This window comes from Marmota monax, unplaced genomic scaffold (genome assembly GCF_021218885.2).
Source record: "Marmota monax isolate L192 unplaced genomic scaffold, Marmota_monax_Labrador192_F-V1.1 WCK01_AAM20220418_F8-fsc00034, whole genome shotgun sequence".
NCBI classification, from domain to species: Eukaryota; Metazoa; Chordata; class Mammalia; order Rodentia; family Sciuridae; genus Marmota; species Marmota monax.
In genome coordinates this window covers 2,981,384-2,997,865 of record NW_026693934.1, presented here as the reverse complement: position 1 = coordinate 2,997,865, position 16,482 = coordinate 2,981,384, and the positions used below count along the sequence as shown (strand labels likewise).

General features: G+C 33.0%; 1 protein-coding gene and 1 pseudogene across 1 annotated transcript in view; one reads left to right on the top strand and one right to left on the bottom strand.

Moving 5' to 3' along the window:
* The window catches only part of Lrp1b (LDL receptor related protein 1B), a 1,856,415-nt gene that overhangs the window by 503,862 nt on the left and 1,336,071 nt on the right, over window positions 1-16,482 (bottom strand). The gene's annotated exons all lie outside the window — the stretch shown is intronic.
* LOC124106195 (multifunctional methyltransferase subunit TRM112-like protein) lies at window positions 11,614-11,992 on the top strand (annotated as a pseudogene).

Genomic DNA, 16,482 nt, shown 5'->3' with positions numbered 1-16,482 from the left:
TTGTAATAAGTGAAATATAGTATCCCAAACTATAGTCTAAAATATAGTTGTTATAATGATCTTTTTTCCCCATAATTTTGCTCATTTTTTAATAGCTCTGTTGTCTGGAGAAAAAAAATAAAGTATGTAATTTTACTCAGAATATGCTTTAGTGGCTATTAAGCTATATCTCTTATTAAACTTCAGAACTTTACATTTATCCTATTAAATGTCAATTTGTTAAATTTGATCATGGATCCTGCCTGTTAACATTTTTTAAAAATTATATGTTATCCAATGAATCCTTTTAGTGATATCTACAAATTTGATAACAAGGTTTTCTATATCTTTATTCAAGTCAGTAGTAATTGTGCTGAATTAGATGAACAATGCACTTGACATATCACTGAAGACTAATCTCTGAGCTAAACAGTTTTTCATTTCATTATGTCTTAATAATTTATATTTATATATATATTTATATGCATAAGTCTTAAGAATACATCTTGATCAAGAGGTAGATCATCTGCTTTGTCCTGAGTCAGCAGCATTTCTCTTCACTAATGTGAATTCACTATTCTGACTACTACTAACAGAGTAGTTAAATACAGTACATACTCCTTGGCTTGACCTCTGTCATTTACCAGCATGAGTATCAGACTCATCCTTTGATTTTCTTTTATATTGCTTTTCCATGTTGTGAAACACCACAGATTATTTCCCCATTTTGAACTCACGTGATGCTCAATTTCTGGCCATTATGAATATGTCTGTGAACATTTTGATCCATGTTTTAGAATGAACATACACTGTCATTTCTGTCAACTATATGTCCACAGGTGCAACTGCTGAGTCATAGGACAGACACCTGTTAGTAAGTAGAGCTTATTTTAATTAATTAATTATCTCAATTCTCACCTAATTAAGAATCGCATTTTGAATTTTCTTTAGCTATTGTTGACTTCTACTATTCCCTTCATATTTGACTAATTCAACCATGGGGACCTATAAGTACAATGAACAGGCAAGAGATTCTGAATATTTTCATTTCTAGAAACTTGCTCAACATAACTGTCTACTTGGCTGATGCTATTTTCTTGCCAGACAAGGGATAAATAACTGGCTGCCACTATGCAATGACTTTAGAGTGTATTATTATTAAACGTTAAAGGGAAGCTGATTATTTCAGCTTCTTCTACAATGACCAGATTTTTCTTTTCTTCTTCACCAGAGGAAATTGAAAAGAATCGAGAGGTAAATATTCCAAGACACCGGATTTTTTGGTGAGCCATTTACAAATATTATAATATATCTATAAAAAAAAGAGGAAAGAGGGAAGGAGAAAGGGAGAAATGAATGAATTATATTTCTCCATTTTTAACATTGGCACAGGTTCATAAATCTGCTAACACAATGCATCAGGGAATATTAGGGATATGAGAGAGTAAGATGGATGGAGAGTGTCTGTAAAATAATTCTTTGTTAATTCTGTAACTGATGCTAAAAGGAAGTTCTATTATCTCATCAATAATTTATAACCAGCTTTATCTGCACTAAATCTAAATTTCTATTGTGGATCTAGCACCTAGTTTTAGCAAAACAATTGAATAGTAAACACACAAACAAGTGTATGTGTGTGTGTATGTGTGTGTGTGTGTGTGTAATTCCCATAGTTGTGAGGCTACAAATTTAACATATTACCCCAGCATATATTAAAGAACTCTTACTACATAGGCCTTTTTTCCTTAAAAACAAACACAATAACCCATGACATAAACAAACTCCTTTGGGAGAATCTGAGTTTGGTCATTAGATCTGGTATTAAAAACATAACCTTTTACTATACTTCCTAAAACATTTGATGAATGGAGTCATATGATTTCAAAATCTGATTGACATCTTGGAGACTTATTTTTTCCCAAGTATAGTAACTAAGGAAATTGTACAAATTTTTGCAGAAAACAAGAATCTTTAATTATTGATCCTGGTAATATTTTCTCAGAGCTTGGAGCTTCTTTAAGAAACTCAAGTTGAAAAATTATTGAAGAACATGTCTAGAGAGTAGGGACTAAAATTTACAACTTTGTTTAGTTTAAATATCCAATTTCATTGTTTCCATTCTTTTTGATCCATTATATTCCATCTTGTATTTTAAAAATAGGTAACTATGCTCAGTTACAGAAGTATATGTTAGGGCTGGGGAAGTAACTCAATGGTTGAGCACTTGCCTTGCACACAGGAGGCCCTGTATTTGATCCCAAGTACAATACCACACACACACACAAAAAAAAAACAAACAAAAGTGTATGCAAATGTATGTGATATTCTATATAAATATTTTTATAGTTTCTTAATAAATTTAAGGCCTGGGTTATGTAAGGTATTTTATCTTTAACTATCACACTTTGTTAATTAATGTATTATTTATTACCTTATACAGAAAATTCTACTAGTAAAATTGTTATTTTTGTTGGATCTTTGACTTTTGATGTTACATAGAAAAACACAAATCTTTTGGCTATATGGAATAGAGATAAGCTCCTGGTATTGATGCATATATAGAACCTGCTTTATAATTTTGATTGTTCAGATGAGAAAGAGTAATGTTGCTCATTCTGTGACCCTCCAATCACCATTTTTTTACTTGGACTTTAATTATTTTCTATCTCCTTCAGATGACCTTGCTGTAGAGACCTTTTCTATTCCATTGTAAGAAATAGAAGCATGTTCCATAATTTTATTGTCATTCATTAGCAACGACCTTAACAGATAGGCCCAGAAGTATAACTGTTGCCACATTTACAAAAGGCTGCCTTAAGGCCTTGCAATTTATTAATTCCTCTGTCTTATCTAAGATAATGGTTTCCAATCTGTTTCTCATTTTAAAACTTTGACAGACAAGACAGTTAATTCTAATGCAAACTCCCATCTTTTGCCCTTTCAAATATTACCTTCTCTACTATATTTTTGGAAAGAGGGAGTATTCTCATATTCCTCCTACATTTTTCAATCATCAGGCTTTTCAATATGATAGTTGATTATTGTTCTGTGCTGTTTCAACCAAGATATCTGGCCCAATTATTTTCCATGAACCACTTACTCCTCAACCCACCCTGACACACACATAGAACCATTCATACAAATATAAAATACAAACATGGTAACATGATCCATGATAGTGTAAAAACTCCAAACTAAAAATTAAATCATGTAATTTATTCTATAAATCACTCTGGCAACACCCACCACTGGAGGTTGGTGTGTGGTAAATTCATACTGAACCCAAGTCTTACACTTCATTTCATGCAAAAGACTAATACCATATCTCTGGCTCCTTCCCTCCTCTTTTCCTTGTTATTTCAACTTATCATTCCTTCCTCTTTCTGATTACCCATTCTCCAAAGAGAAATTCTCTCTAGCCTTTGTCCTTAACCTCTCAGCAGGCCTAGGTATACATAGTTTAAATTCAGTAGTTCTCAAATGACTGCCCATTAGAATTGCCTCAGTAATTAAAAAGAAAAAGAACACACACACACACACACACACACACAAATGATATAGTCACAGAGATATTAAGTTGCTTAATATGAAGTTCTATGCAGGTTAAACATTACTATAGATAACCTATGCTAGTTATAGTTAACCATGGAATTATAGGATAGGAATAAAATCAACTTTATTTGACAGAGACCATGATCTCATGAAGAAGATTTCAGTTATGAAATTTCCATCCCCTCTTCTCCTTTACAAACCCATTGCCTACCACTGAAGAAATTTTCAGAAGAACTTGACTTTGTCTCATATGGGAGAAAATCAGATTTGGAAGTATTTTTCTTTTCTAGTTTGGAAAGTCTTTAACTTGAAAAACAGCATTTTTAAAATTTCATCAGTTGACTCCAGATCTCAGAAATCACTGTTCTTTATTCTATGCCTGAATCAAGCCCAAACACCAGGCAGCTTACAGGCTGATTACTTTATTTTGGTCATCTTCCACTGCTAATATATTGGCTTCAAACTGCGTATGTGTCTTATGCTGCAGATTTTCTTACCTGATTTTTTTCCTTTAAATTATTCAGACATTGTGAGCCTTAAAGTTGCATACTTGTCTCTTTACATTAGCTATTAAAAATACAAAAAAACCACTATTTCTAGTAAAAATATGTAATTATAAAAAGTACATTTTATCTCTAGTATCATTTTTTCTTCCCTAGATATTCCCTTAGTGCTAATTTCCTCCCATTTTAATTGTTCATTTTATCCCATTTCCCTCACATTGAGAAGGTATATAAAACACTTTTTTATATAAGGTTAGGTATATATATATTTTTAACATATCAAATCATATGTTATAGATGCATGACTTCAAAGTTGAGTACATAGACTTTAGGGAATAGCTAGAATTACCAGGAAAATCCAACACATTGTTGGGTATTGTTTAACTTTTGTTTTTTACTTTTATATTTCTCATCCTTTAAAAATGTCTATTATCATAGATACATCAAGGAAAGAAAATTTCAGACTACTATCCCTGATGAAAATAGATGCAAAAAATAAAATTCTGGCAAAGCACATACAAAAACATATTAAAAAGGTAGTGCACTACAATCAAGTGGGGTTCATCCCAAGGATGCAAGGTTGGTTCAATATATGGAAATCAATAATATATCACACCAATATACTTAAAGAATATATGATTATCTCAATAGATGCAGAGGAAGCATTTCATAAAATCAGCAACTCTTTATATTCAAAACACTAGAAAAATTATGGCTAGTAGGAACATACCTCAACATTGTAAAAGCTATCTATACTAAGCACAAAGCCAACCTCATTCTAAATGGAGTAAAATTGAAAGCATTCCCGTTAAAAACAGGAACAAGACTGGGATACCCTGTTTCACTATATCTATTCAACAAAGTCCTTGAATCTCTAGCTAGGGCAATAAGACAAAAGAAATTAAAGGGATATGGATAGGAAAAGAAGATCCAAAAATTCCACCAGAAAACTTCTAGAACTAATAAATGAATTCAGCAAAGTAGCAGGATATAAAATCAATTGCCATAAATCAAATGCATTTTTATACATAAATGATGAATCTACTGCAAGAGAAATTAGTAAAATGATCTCATTCACAATAACTGCACATTCAAAAAAGAAAATGTTTGAGAATCAATCTAACAGAAGAGGTGAAAAATCTCTTCAATGAAAAGTACAAAACACTAAAAGAAAGTATAGAACACCTTAGAAGATGAAAACATCTCCCATGCTCTTGGATAGGAAGAATTAATATAGTCAAAATGGCCATACTACCCAAACTGTTATAGATTTAATGTAATTCCTATTAATATCCAAATAACATTCTTCATAGAACTACAAAATTTAATAATGAAATTCATTTGGAAAAATAAGAGACCCAGAATACTCAAAGCAAACCTTAACAAGAAGAGTGAAGCAGGTGGCATCACAATACCAGATTTTAAACTATACTACAGAGCAATGGTAACAAAAGTGGCATGGTATTGGTACTAGACATGTAGACCAATGGTACAAAATAGAAGGCACAGAGACAAACCCACGTAAATATGGTTATCTCATATTAGACAAAGGTACCAAAAATATATTGGAGAAAAGACAGCCTCTTCAACAAATGGTGCTGGGAAAACTACAAATCCATATGCAGCAAAATAAAATTAAACCTTTCTCACCCTGCACAAAAATCAACTCAAAGTGGATCAAAAACTTAGACACTAGAAGAGAGACCCAGCACTTAATAGAAGAAAAAGTAGGCTCAAATCTTCATCATGTTGGCTTCAGGACCTGACTTTCTTAATAAAACTCCTAAAGTGCAAAACATAAAATCAAGAATCAATAAATAGGATAGATCCAAACTAAAAAGCTTCTTCTCAGAAAAGGAAACAATCAATAACATGATGAGAAGCCTTCAGAATGGGAAAATATCTTTACCACATACACCTTAGGCAGAGCAATAATCTCCAGGACAAAAAAAAAAAAAAAAAACCTCAAAAAAATTAACACCAAAAGAACAAATAACCCAATTAATAAATGGGCTAAGCAATTGAGCAGACACTTCACAGAAGAAATACAATCAATCAATATATGAAAAAATGATCATCATCTCTAGCAATTAGAAAAATACAAATCATACTACTCTAAATTTCATCTTACTCTAGTCAGAATGGCAATTATCAAGAATACAAACAATAAGTGTTAATGAGGATGTAGGGGAAAAGGTACTCTCAGACATCTCAGAAAATTGATGCACCCACTATGGAAAGCAGTATGCAGATACCTCAAAAAACTTGGAATGGAATCACCGTTTGAGCCAGCTATCCCACTCAGTGGTTTAATACCCAAAGGACTTAAAATCAGCATACTACAGTGACATAGCCACATCAGTGTTTATAGCAGTTCAATTCACAATAGCTGAACTGTGGAACCAACCTAGATGCTCTTCAACAGATAAATAGATAAAGAAAATGTGGCACATACACAGAATGGAATATTATTCAGTCTTAAAGAAGAATGAAATTATGGCATTTCCAGGTAAATAGATAGAAGTAGAGAATACTATGCTAAGTGAATTAAGTCAATCCCCCCAAAAACCAAAAGTCAAATGTTTTCTCTGATAAGTGGATGCTGATCCATAGTGAGGCAGAAATGTAGGGAAGAATGAACAATTTGGTTTGTGGAGAAGGGAGTGAGATAAGGGGTGGGGCTATGGGGACAGTAGAATGAGACAGGCACTATTAGCCTATACATGTATGATTATACTACTGTAGTGATTTTGTACCATGTACAGCCAGAGGAAAAAGAAGCTGTGTTCCATTTGTGCAAAATATGTCAAAATGCAATCTACTGTCATATATACCTAATTAAAACAAATTAAAAATAATAAAAATGTCTATTTGTATGTGTATATATAAATTATAATGTTTACTATCATAATAAAGTATAAACTACTTGAGTAATCTATTAATAAAGAATAAACACATCTTATGTGAAATCTTTTTTGTTAAGCTAAATAGACTATGTAAATAAAAATAAGAAGTTCAATATAACTGATGCAGTTATCACATTAAAACCATTTTCTCAAAGTAACACTTGGAAAATGAAGATTTTTTTATGAAGCAGAAATTTCTTGTAGAATTTCGTCTAGAGGGCAGGCCTTAGATCTCAGATTAACCCAGGCCATGCCTTACTGCCCTGAGGATCGCTGTCTCTTTACACCCATCTCCCATTTGGCACACTACTGAGCCATGACATAGTGGAAACCTCTGGAGCTGACTCTAAAGTTGTAGGAATTGAGAAGAAAAGAGGGTCAGCAAAGGTCACCAAAGAAGACTTCAGAAAGGTGTAAGACTTTTACTGACTCTTGAAGACTGAGTAGCAATTGAATTAGAAGAGATACATAAGATAGTTCCCTAAAACCTAGTTCAGATAAAGAACCAATTTACTAAATGCTGTCATTTTTAGAATGAGAGGGAGAGAAAAGATAATTTCATTGAGAATGATGAGAATTAATCTAAGATGACAACCAGCTCACAATCCATCCTATGCCTGGGTACAGATAGGAATGCAGTTGAACTTTATATTCTTTCCAATTTTTGAAAGCATTTATTCAAACATTTATAAGGTCAATAAAGACCCAAGTTCTCAATATTTTTTATTAAAAGGGATTCAATAATAAAGTGCTAACGAATTACGTTTGTTTCTTTCATCTTGAGAAAGGCAAATCAATACAAACGTTAATGGGCAATTATCTTATAGCAACAAATCACTAAGAACTCCATCTTTGTGAGTAAATAAAATAAACTGCAGATTTCAAAGGTTTTAAATATCTTAATCCCCTTAAGGTACAAAGTTATGAAAGCTTAGATAATACACATTCTCTTTTAAATCACTATTTTATCAAATAAGAAATACAAACCTTTTGGGTCCGAATGGAATTTGCATTAAACATACTTATAAAAACAATTCCACTCTCAGGTTTGGAATGTTTCCTCTCAGGGTAAGGAAAAGAATCTATCACATTTTCTAAAGCATTCATTGTTTTTTTTTTTTTTTTTTTCTTTTCAAAGCAATTATACTGTGCTGTTTTTCATATGAATTAAGTCAGTTCTCATAGTCCTAGTGTGGCTAATTTTGACTTTCAAGTAGCATATGAGAAGTAAAATGCATTGTCATTCTCTCGTCTTCTTCAGATAGAAGAGGACTGAAAGCAGCTCCATGAAGAAATTGTTTTAATTTGTTCTGTTGTAGCATCCCAAAGGTAAGCTGTAAAACTGAGATAGCAGGTTGCATAGCTGCATCTTCAGGAGACACCTAATCACACATTTCTTCAGGAAAACATCCACCTGTTTCAGAAAACACTGCCATTCCATTTCAGGTTTATTTTTCAACAGGGAGAAGGCAGACAGTTTGTTCTTCAAATGCTTCATTTCTATGTCATGCCTTAAATAAGTAAAACAGACAAAGGTGGTGTATACACCATAAAAGAGATTTTTCTCGACAGACGTTGGGATATTTTTTTCATCATCATGGCACTTGAAAAAAATTTCCTAATTAAGACGTTTACTAATTAGAGAAATACATGCTAATTAAAGGTTCAGATACTGAGTTCTGATGTCGTGAGTTAAAATCTACTTAGGGGCTGTATAACATGGACAAGTTATTTAACCTTTCTATGGAGTTTCCCAATATGTGAACTGGGAATTACAAAACTGTTGTGAGGATTAAATAAATTAATGTTTATAAAAGTACTTAATATTAAGCACATAATAAATGTAGCAATTTATCAATTGTTATAAATAAAAATGCAAAGTATATAAATAATAAAAGGGAAAATTATATATCTATATGCTAATAGGTTGGTATGTATTATGTATATATTTGGTATATATATTATATACCAAATTTATTATTAAATATATTTTATGCCCATTTGAAGTTTTAGCATGGTTTAAGTTTAACATAACATTGTCTTCATAAATTTAAAATTAAAGAAAAATATTTTGGTATTTCACTTAAAAAAGGAGATGAATCTTTTCCATGGAAATGAGATAAAATTTCTTGAAAATAAACCATGAGTCATTGCTATATTTTCAGCCACTATCCATGAATTTTTAAACTAAAAGTTAACATTAATTTGAATGCATAATGACATCCCATATGTTTAGAAAAGTGCAGTTTTTATTCCTAAAACTTACTACCCTGACAGTAAACTTGTTCTAAAAATTATTAGAAATTGTCTATGCTTATTGTAGAAAGGTAGGTAAACACTAGTTCTTTTTTAGGAGGAGAAAAAGATTTTAGTAGTACTATTAAAAATCAATAAAAACTGGATTGGGGGTATGGCCTAGTGGTCGAGCTCTTGACTAGAGTGTATTAAACCCTGAGTTCATCTCCAGTACCTACCTCCCTCATAATACAATAAAAAATTATTGTCATTAATGTCAAAGGACATCTAGATGTAAATGCATACAATTTTTTTACAGGCAACATACATACACATTATACATGTATATTTTTAATCATTATTTTCTAATTTGATTTTTTTATTGAGCTATACCTAATAGTTTAATAAAGCACAGTATATAAATGTGTTATGCTTGAGATTTCAGAATATAGAAATTCAGAATATGTTGGCAAACATATTCCTGCAAAAATTTTAAATGAATATAAATCAATACCTTTTATTGAGGATTATGTATATTATAGGAGATACAAAAATGACTGGCAGCCTCCTTCAATCTTCCCTGAAAATTAATGACCCTTTTGCAAGTACTTGAGAGCAGTATGCATTTATCTTTCATTTTTTACAGTAAGTTGCAGTTGTTTCTCAGTCTATATTGGTGGTACATTGAAGAAAGTTTTCATAATTTCTTCAGAATTAACTGATTGGAAGACAGTTAAATGGCTTAAAAAGTATGTATACAAAAATTGATGAATAAATGGTCAAGCATGATGGCTTTCTTGCCATGAAAAAGTTCACAATCAGTATGTCAGTAGTTGAATTTATCAACACTGCCTTAAATTTGCCCGTTTACCTTTATTGTCTCTCAATTGATGTTAGGAACATAGTCCCTGTGGCTTGAGTACCATTCACCTAACTGGTAAATCCAATTAACCACTAAATTCTGTATATTTTAGATACTTAATTAAAAAAAAATACCTACATAGGCACTACCGTTTCACTTAGACCCTCACTGTCTTTGTTTTAAATAATTTCAACAGCCTGACCAATGGCCACCCTTCCTATAATTTTGTTCTTCCTAAACTCACTTTCTCAACTAACAGGGTAATATAACTAAAATTCAGATGAGATCCTTTGCTTAACATTTTCATGTCCCTAGATTCCTCATGATTTTAGGATTAAGTCAGGTTCCCTAGAAAGTCTTTCAAGGTGATCTGTAAATCAAGAACAGTGATATCCAAACTTTTTGATAAAATAATTTGAACACTTATCCTCATTAATTGATATTAATCCATTATACATGTTCACATAAAAATATGCACAAAAGTACAAATTTTTAAAAAATGTGCAGTAAATGTTAAGTGTCAACAGTTAAAATGCTTTCTTTTCTGTATTGGATCATCTCATTTAGTTCCCAGGAATGTGTCGTGCTCCTTAAAACACTGCCTTAAATCATAAATACTTCTCTGCTTTTCTTTTGCACATCTTCCTGCTTCAGACTTTACTCTAGTAGCATCGTACTGTTCAAAGTTACCCCTATTGCTTGTGCACACACACTTCATGCAATGTCTTACCTTTATGCCTTTTCTCATGTCATTTTTTCTGTACCTTTTTATACAGAAAACTATTATTTGGACATTAAGACTAACATACATACTCTTCCAGAAAGCTTCTTGATGATCTCAGTCTAGGTCCTTGTTATGGTTTGATCTGTTTTATTATGTTTTGTTCCTTAAAAAACTCATGTACTAAAAGCATATTCCCAATTCAGTGAGGTTCAGAAGTAGAACTGGATTATGAGGGTTGGGCCTCATTCATTGGTTAAATGGATTAATCCATTGGTAGTTGAATGGATAACTGGGAGGTAAGACCTAGAAGGAGGAAGTAGGTCATAGGGCCATGCCCTTGGAGGGCTTAACTTGCCTATAGCCCTTCTTTCTCTATGGGTCCTTGCTTTCATGAGCTGAGCAGTTTGCTACACAATGCCCTTCCAACATGATGTTCTGCCTCCTCTCAGATCTAGAGCAATGGAGCTGACTGACCATGGACTGTGACTTCTGAAGCTGTGAGCCAAAATAAATTTTTAAGTTATGCTTTTCAGTTACTTTGCTTACAATGTTGTGAACCTGACTAACACAGTCATTATCTCACTCTCACAACAATCTGTACTTTTCTTGCAAGTTTTACTTAACACAGAATATCATGCAGTTCACTGTTTTTGTACTTGACTTTCTAGTAGATTGGAACTAGTTTTATTGTATATTAAATTTACAATGTCCACCTCTAGCTTTCCTTATATGGTAATTGAATAAATGTTGATTTACTATTAACAATAATATAAATAGAATCACGTAAATGGCATCAATGTTATTAAGTAGAATATTATCTAGAGTACAGAAGAGTAAAGTGGGTGTGATGACATGAAGCTACTGTTCACCCACAATCTACTGAGCTCACATGAGGAGGGCAGGGGGTGCTTGAGGCTTCCCCCTGTGCCTCCAGGCCACTGAAGTCTGAATCAACCTGGTAGAGTTCAATCCTGACTTTCTGCTTTAAATGATTCCCAAAGTGGAATGGTCAGTACTTCGGGAGGCAGCTGATACCTTGGACCTAGTGTAGGTGCTCAAAGAGCAAATTGAGGGCTACAAGAACAACAGACATTTCTGAGAAAGATGCACCATATGCTGCTGGAGGTGGACTTGCTGGAGGGCACCCTGCAATGCCCAGAATCTGGACGTCTGTTCCCCATCAGCTGTGGCCCTCAACATGCTGCTGAATGATGAGGGAACTGATACTTAAGTGTGTCAGGCACCAGTTTTACATTTTGTCACCCAGTGTGTCTTTATTGACATATTCTGTTTGCTAGATCTGCACTGTGGGGCCCCAGCCCTTGCCCCAATGTCACACCAACTATAGTGTTCCTAGCTCCATAGTATATCTTTTTTCTCATTAAATGTTCAAAACCGAAGAAGGAGGAGGAGGAGGAGGGGGAGGAGGGGGAAGGGGAAAAGGAAAGGGAGGTGGAAGAGAAGGAGGAAGGGGAGGAAGGGGAGGAGGAGGGGGAGGGGGGAAGAAGAAGAGGGAGAGGAAGAGGAATAAAAAGTAAATTCAAAAAATAAGGTATTTTTAAAGTAGTAATATTTAAGCTATTTTTTTAAAAAATCAGCTAAAGCTGATTTAATTAGAATTCATAAAACTATACACATTTCCGATTATGGCAAAATCTTAAGGTCAAGTGGCAAGCTATGATTATGGAATCACTTTATAGTAAATTTGATTATTTATCAAATATAAGTTTAGTGAGCAAAATGTGATTCCACACAGGTTTACCCCAAAGGTCAGAAAATTTTTAAAATTTTGAATATTTAAAATCATGAAAACTTTTGACAGCCATACAAACAAGACACAGTATTTGTTCCGTATTGTTTCAGAGTTCAGTGAGATTATATGGTGCTTTGGTTTGCTTTAATCATGTAAAATAAAATGACCATGAATTGAAATTGGTAGAAGACACATGGAAATCTCATTATTTTCTTTGTTTTAATTTTGAGAATTTCCAAGATAAAAAGTTTAGAAAGTTCTCCAACAGATTGAAAAAGATCCCCCATTTTGTTAATCATTCTTAGATTCAGAAGATTTATGATAATAAAATATAAGAGAAAGCTCTATATAGGCTTCGGTATATTTACCTGGATAAAACTCTCAGTATACTACCCTTTCAGGTAACCAAGAAATTCCAACAATTTTAGGAAATATTTTATCTTAACTATATTATATTGAATTCAGAGTTTCCATTTTAGTAGTGAATAAATGATTTTTTTAAAAAATGAAAGAAAGTATTCACATGAGCTAGACTTTAGAGGGTGTATATTAGAAATAATCATATTTTTGGTATCTGTAGCATCCGTAGTGGGTTTCTAAAAATATATGGAGTGCTGAGCAGTTTAGTCAAGGGATGATTTTACCTCAATTAGACCATGAACATGTTAATGAGAGGGTAAGGATTAAATAAGAAAATTTAGCTAGGATGAAATGAAAAAAAATCCTTATATCAGTTGGCATTATCATGAAAATAAAATCAAATAAAATTTAATTTAAAAAAAGGCTCAGAGGTTTAAAAACATAGAACATTTCAAGATATTTTTTTAAAATATCAATTTTTCTTGGAATCTTGAGTGAGAATACAAATGCAATATTTTTAGAAAGTTATGATAGATATCTTGGGAAGGGTAGATCAAGGACAAAGTCTTATTCTGAAGTAACTAACTTGAAATGTTTTGAATTATCAAAGTTGAGACATATCAGTTCTACTTGTTTTTGTGTATGTATCCTTTCCAACTTCTATATTACCTTCAGCTGTAAGCCTCTTAGATCTTAAAAGAAAAGCAGGGAAAGACTAGTAGCTAATTGGAGAGGAGTCCACAAAAGAAAAACTTAGTGCTTCAGGAAATCCAGTGAGTGACTAAGTGAACTTGCCACCTTTTCTCAGACTTAAATTGAGTCAATGTATGTCATGAATGACACTATTTCATACAGGACATCAAGGGGAATTTTATCATGTAAATCCTACAACATCTTTTATTTTGTTTGCCTTCTTTCTTGCTCCAAAGATATTTAGATATTTGTATGAAAATGGATGATTAGATCATAAAGCTAAATAATGAAAACTCTGTTCAGAATATTCTATGTACAGCAATATCCAGTATTATTCATAAAAGCCAAAAGCCAGGTGGGGATAAAAAGAAATTGCTGACATTCATCAATGGAACATGGATAAACAGACTGGTACAGACATAAAATAACATTATTTACCAATTAAAGCAATGAACTATCAGAGCATGTAAAATGATAGATGTCAAAAATACTATGTGAAGTGAAATAAAAACACAAAAGAATGTATATTATGCAATTAAACTTATATAAAATTTTAGAATAGGCAAAACTAACCAATGGTGATAAAAATCAGGTCAGTGACTGCTTCTGAGCACAAGCTTTAGTAGGTATGAGTGAAAGGGAACTTTCTGAAATGATGAGATATTCCATGTCTTGTTACATATTCACTGAATCTGAAAGGCAGATTAATATTTGAGCATTTTACCATAGGTAAATTATACCTCAATACAAACAAATCAAAATATAGAAAAAGATGCTTTAAAAATCCCTATGGTACAATCAAAGTGTGAAATATGATATATCAAGAAATATGTAAAGTTTTGAACAACCAACAATAAAAAATTAAAAAAAAAATCCCTATGGTAATTTTTAAATGGATAACCAGGATTATTCTGAAATACAGATGTGGCCAGGACTACATTAGCCTAACCTTGAAGAAGAAATTGCAGTATAGAAGAGCATTCATAGGATGATAAACTATAATACATGGTAGAAAAGTTCAGTGTCAATCCAATGGGCCAGATAAATTGAAAATAAGCTCTTACTGAGTAATTGATTCTTTGAAGGGACCCTTTTATCATTGTGGAGATAAAAATATAAATCATACTTTAATTCCACTCTCTAGGAAAATGAAATTTAGAAAGGTAATAAAGAAATGTATATGAATGTCTATAAATTAGAATTTACCCTAAAAAAAAAAAAATTCAGGAATTCTAATGAGATCCAGAAAAGGGAAAGATTACCTCCAAGCAGACTCGGAAGAAACTCTGAGAATGTGGCCCCAGGGAACACACTCTTCATTGAAATATGAGGAAAAATTATAGGTAAGCGTCACAAATCAGGTTTAAAGAATAAATTGAGTTATTTAAAATATCTAGCTCACTTATTTTGATAAGGCAGCTTACAGTACTAATACTTAAAGTTTTTTTTTTCAATGATAAAAATGATGATGATACAATCAGAACTTGGATGACCTACCATGCCAGTTTGTCTAGGACTCTGTCACAAACAGTGAAAATTCAATATCACAAGAAATGCCTTAGTACTTAATATAAGCCTCTAAGATCTTTAATTTTAGATTGAATAATTAAAAGATGGTCCTAGCTGCTGTGTTCTAAATGTACTATCACATGTGCTCCCAGGCTGCTCTCAGGAGGATAGGCTCCTTTATTGCAATATATGAAGATCTGGCAGAACCTGGGCTTGACAAGTGACTTAGCTCCCCGTGAGTTTGCTAAAACTTTCTTGAAACTGCACCACAATCTAAAATGTTTTCTATCTAGCCTCCCCTTTTCTCCTTTGTCTTTTTCTGTAAGTCAAATCTGCATTTCAGTGTGAAAGTGCTCCCCATTTTTTTTCCTCATAGGTGTTTACTCAAGAAAACCCTTCCATTTCTAACCCTATATTGGCTAAGCTTCTCAAAATGCCAAACTAGCTCAAACGGTGGCATGAGAGGTCTGAGAAAGTTAATGTTGCATGGGGTTATGTGTTTGGCTCTCTACTACTCAACAGGTAGCATAGAAAACATGTTTTTGAGCAGCATATGGGGCAATGACAGCCCTGAACTCACAATGTTCAGTTGCTGAGGATATTGTGAGCAGTGATATAAGAAAACATCTTGTTGAAGGGGATACATCCTAGCAGCTGCAATGATTCATGCATTGAAAATAATATGGAGGAAATAATGCCTACAAAGACAGTAGAATTGGCTGGTTACTGCTACATCAAAATGACACTCTCCAGAAGGATAATGTAAAATGGACAGCTGTTAACAAGCAGTTAAGACTGAACAAGAAAGCCAGATTTGGTAGATTACAAATTACCAGATTTGGTAGATTACATTTTCCCCCTACCTCTCTAGCCCACCCACCGTGCAAGAGTGGACATAGCTGAGAAGCAACAGAAGCTCTAAGAGTTAGAACTCTGGAGCTCCAGTGATGCATACATGCTCAGCTAAAGGAGTTTTGCAATATTAAAATCAGAGACCTGATTACAAAGAGCTGGAAATGTGAAATATGGGTGGAGGACATCAGGATGTGTCTCCTGAAAAATCACCTGCTATCCCCTGTTAAACCACGACGAACTATCAGTTTGCAAAGACAGTCCACTTTTTCCTAGTAAAGCCTAGTACATCATTTGTGCTGAAAGATTTCACAAAAACACCAAACCTGAAAGGGGATATATGACCCCTTAGCAGCTTTACCCATATCTTGTCCTAGCTACTGACTAATAACTATAGTTAAATCACAGTATAACCCAAATTGGTTTACTGGACCTTAAGAAGGAGGAAAAGAGATGACACACAAAAAATAGCACAAAATAACTGCAACTATAGGTAAGCACAATGCCCTACAAAATAAAATAGCTGCATGACCAACAGGAGTCAGGGGAATATC